The following is a 5000-nucleotide window of genomic DNA, read 5'->3' on the forward strand; positions in this document are numbered from 1 at the left end:
CGTTTCGTGCATTCTTGTGTTGTGCGTGCAAGTGCGCACGTGTTTGTAATACACTCAGAGTTCTCTCCACATAATCATCACCATCGTCATATTGTAAAACCTTAGTGTTGACACTGACTTTGTGCCAACCAGTTCAGTGATTGAGTGACCCGGATCTGGTCTTTGGATCAGCAGCTTCATCAAGGGAGGGGGTGAAGGGGGTGGTAGCCCTCAGTGATGGGGAACGAAGGTCGTAGTAACCTTCAGCTGTTGCACCCGGATGTATGTCATGAGCTGGAGGCTGATTAATTGGCGTGATAAAAGGGACACAATGCAGTTGTTCCGATCCATTTTTGACTTCCCTGGTGGATACATTCCCCTGTTATGCGTGTGTCAGTATTTCTTAAAGGACCCCAACAGGCTTTTTTTGTGTCAAAAACGCGTTCATTTGCGTTTTGGCGTGACTTAGGTTAACCAGGCATATGCATGCCGTAGGACATTGTTTTCTTACCTTCCCTCACAGGGTTTAGTTTATTTCGGAATCGTTTTGGGCCATAATCCGACGAATTTCGTGGCTGAAGCGAAGCGTTTTCTCGTTCCGATCTGGCGGCCATTGTATCGCGAACGTCCGCGAGAGTACGGAAGTGGTGAATTCTTGGTAAAATTCCGATGACGTCACAAGCAGTATTAATGGCAGAAGCAACTTTAGCTGCTGAACTTTACAGTTTTGAGCCTGGGGGTTAAAATCAAGGGTCTGCGCGCCCCGTGATTAGTAATTTTTTTTACAAATCACGTTAAGGTGGAGATTAAGCCAATTAATACCTACGAAAGTCACAGTTTTCAATTGCTTTGTGCATCTTTGTATCTTGACCAGTACTCTTGATTTTGGTACCGTTGTGTTCCTAAGACTCTGCACTGTGCTTTGACATAAGGCTCACTGTGTATAACTAGATCAAACACATAATAACCGCTAATGAATAAAGTAATTAAATTTTTTCCGATTAAGGGACATACAGCGACTAATTGGAACCTGGAAGTGAGGATAGTATCACCGCAACAGTTGCCCTTTATTCTTATGTACTCGTCTAAATATGTTTGGTTTTAAATATTTGCAAGAGGATGTAGATATTTAGGAAAATATGAAATGCAAATGGCCGCCATATAATTAATATTGTGTCGATATCTACTTCCTCTAGCAGATGATCAAAACCGAACATATGTAGACGGATACATAAGGATGAAGACAAACTGTTGCGGTGATACTATCCTCACTGCCAGGTTCCAATAAGTCGCTGTATGTACCTTAATCGGTAAAAACTAATTATTTATTCATTAGCGGTTATCACATTTCATTTTTGTATGAAAAGAAAAGAAAGCGTGCAGAAGTGGGTTTGGGTCCTGCAAGACTTTATGACCCACGATTTCTCCCTTGGAAGAAAATGAAGATGTCTGTTGCTATGCCAACGGTAATTGGCAACCAGCTATTGTGCAGGCGCACGTTTTTCTACCACAATTATTACCGTGTGCAAAAGACAATTCTCCAGTCAGTAATAATGCTATCGCCAATTTCTTTCTTTCTTTATTTGGTGTTTAACGTCGTTTTCAACCACGAAGGTTATATCGCGACGAGGGAAAGGGGGGAGATGGGATAGGGGAAAGGGGGGAGATGGGATAGAGGCACTTGTTAAGTGTTTCTTGTTCACAAAAGCACTAATAAAAAAATTGCTCCAGGGGCTTGCAACGTAGTACAATATTATGACCTTACTGGGAGAATGCAAGTTTCCAGTACAAAGGACTAAACATTTCTTACATACTGCTTGACTAAAATCTTTACAAACATTGACTATATTCTATACAAGAACCACTTAACAAGGGTAAAAGGAGAAACAGAATCCGTTAGTCGCCTCTTACGACATGCGGGGTGCAGAGAAATAAGGATGTGGAAAAGAAGACTTTTGGTAAGTGAAATAAAGGTGATGGATCCAGTCAGGTAGAAATAAGACAACAAGAAAAGAATTGGAAAACTGCAGGGAATAGTAGGGAGAGTTTTCTTGGAAGGAAATATAGGTGAAAGGACTGGTAAGGCAGAAATAAGACAAAAGAAGAGAAGTAAAGGGGTGGGGTAGCTCTGTTTAAACGCTCCCGCCGCGTGAAGGCGACCCCATGGGAGCTTTTCTACCACAATTATTACCGTGTGCAAAAGACAATTCTCCAGCCAGTAATAATGCTATCGCCAATTAGTCGACGGCCGAGCCAGGAATGTTGCAAATGGCATGGTAATAAGTTTAGACATCAACTATGGCCCCTGTTTTTAGGGTCAACAATTATTGAATGGCAATCATCCGTAAATGTTTTATCGACAACTGCTGCGGAAACGATCAGTGCTGTGTGCAAACGACAATAATTTATCTCCGGCCAGTAATTCGCGAGTTCCTATTGCAAACAACAGAAAACAAAAAATGCTGCGTTGTTACAAGGTCGGTTTTATTGTGGGTCCAAACATTGTTTTTCTTATTCTTTTTAAGCTTTTCTGTCCATATCGTTCCTTCGCTGCATATTTCCTTCTGCAATATGCCTTTTCCGTTATGCCCCTTAAAGGCACAGTACGCCTCTCGTAAACCATCACAGATACTGTCAGGCTTTTACACACAGTACAAACACCCTTCCATTTGAACGCTCACCGAACGGGAACATCCTAGGTGCCCTACGTAAAGAGCGAGCAATTTTCAAAGAATTAATTTTGCGGATTGTCTGATAACAAAATCGGACCGTGGTGCGTTTTGGCGCTAGACCTAACTTTTAAAATCTAAATAATAAATTGACAGCTTGTTACACAAACATTCTTAAATCATAAAAAAAATGTTTTCATCAAGACAAGATCAGTACAATTTGAAGTTTTAAAAGTTTAAAAAAAGAAAAGCCCGGAAGCAGGGTCACGCAAGGTCGTGGTTCTCGTGACAGACGACGGTTTATGCCTATCGCCAGTTCCTCTGAACAGTCAAAAGCCATCGCTAGAGTTCTTGTGAACCACAGCCGTGTGTTTCGTTTAGATTCAGAGGTACATAATAACGTGCTATTGCAGATAAGCTTACAGCGAGTCGCATTCAAATTACAAACTGACGACTACATTGTGAAACAAAGTCGCGTAAGGCAAAATTACTACATTTAGTCAAGCTGTGGAACTCACAGAATGAAACTGAACGCACTGCATTTTTTCACAATGACCGTAGTCCGCCGCTAGTGCAAAAGGCAGTGAAAGTGACGAGCCTGTTTAGCGCGGTAGCGGTTGCATGTGCTGCATAGCACGCTTTACTGTACCCCTCTTCGTTTTAACTTTCTGAGCGTTTTTAATCCAAACATATCATATCTATATGTTTTTGGAATCAGGAACCGACAAGGAATAAGATGAAATTGTTTTTAAAACGATTTCGGAAATTTAATTTTAATCATAATTGTTATATTTTTAATTTTCAGAGCTTGTTTTTAATCCGAATATAACATATTTATATGTTTTTGGAATCAGAGCATAATAAAGAATAAAATAAAAGTAATTTTGGATCATTTTATAAAAAAATAATTTTAATTACAATTTTCAGATTTGTAATGACCAAAGTCATTAATTAATTTTTAAGCCTCCATGCTGAAATGGAATACCGAAGTCCGGCCTTCGTCGAAGATTGCTTGGCCAAAATTTCAATCCATTTGATTGAAAAATGAAGGTGTGACCGTGCCGCCTCAACTTTTACAAAAAGCTGGATATGACGTCATAAAAGACATTTATCGAAAAAACGACTTCTGGGAATATCATACCCAGGAACTCTCATGTAAAATTTCATAAAGATCGGTCCAGTAGTTTACTCTGAATCGCTCTACACACACACGCGCACAGACAGACAGACAGACACACACACACACAGACACACACACACACACACACACACACACACACACACACACACACACGTACACAAACACACACATACATCACGACCCTCGTCTGAATTCCCCCTTTATGTTAAAACATTTAGTCAAAACTTGACTAAATGTAAAAAGGAAACTGGATCACACGGGTTCACGATGGCTCAGGGGTAAGATAAACCACGCAAAAATAAATTCTCAGTTTCAAAAATTGCTCGCTCTTTACGGAGGGCACCTATGATGTTCTCAAGCGATGAGTGTTTAATTGAAAGGGTGTTTGTACTGTGTGTAAAAGCCTGACAGTGTCTGTGATGGTTTACGGGTGGCTTACTGTGCCTCTAACCTTCTTCTTCTTCAGTCTGCGTTCGTGGGCTGAAACTCCCACGTACACTCGTGTTTATGCACGAGTGGAATGTTACGTGTATAACCGTTTTTACTCCGCCATTTAGGCAGCCATGCGCCGCTTTCGGAGGAAGCATGCTGGATATTTTCGTGTTTCTATAACCCACCGAACTCTGACATGGATTACAGGATCTTTTCCGTGCGCACTTGGTCTTGTGCTTGCGTGTACACACGAAGGGGGATAAGCCACAAGCATGTCTGCACATAAGTTGACCTGGGAGATCGGAAAAATCTCCACACTTAACCCACCAGGCGGCCGCGGCCGGGATTCGAACCCTCAACCTTCCGATTAAGAGGCCGACGTCTTACCACCCCGCTGTGCCTTTACTCGATCCCGGTCTTCTTCTATGGATGGTATCCAAAATGTTATTAAAAAATGTAAATGCACACTCCACTGAAACCGTTGTTGACAATAATGCCGCGACAAATGCTACAAGGGACCGGGTCATCCGTTGTGACGTGTTAATCAGCGAGCCGTTTGCTTCGCCGAGCTCTCCTGTGTCAGGAATCCGGACTTCGGTTCGTCATCACACTTTTATAGTTTAGATACCCATTCGTCAAAGCAGATTAAAACCGTTGGATAGAAGAAGTGAAACCTATTATAGCCTAGCACGCGCATACACATTCCGTGCCATACAGGGTTAAAACGCTTCGCATTATAAAAACAAACATTGGAGTATATAGTCGTCTGAAAAGACTAC

The sequence above is a fragment of the Littorina saxatilis genome, unplaced genomic scaffold (genome assembly GCF_037325665.1).
Source record: "Littorina saxatilis isolate snail1 unplaced genomic scaffold, US_GU_Lsax_2.0 scaffold_367, whole genome shotgun sequence".
NCBI classification, from domain to species: domain Eukaryota; kingdom Metazoa; phylum Mollusca; class Gastropoda; order Littorinimorpha; family Littorinidae; genus Littorina; species Littorina saxatilis.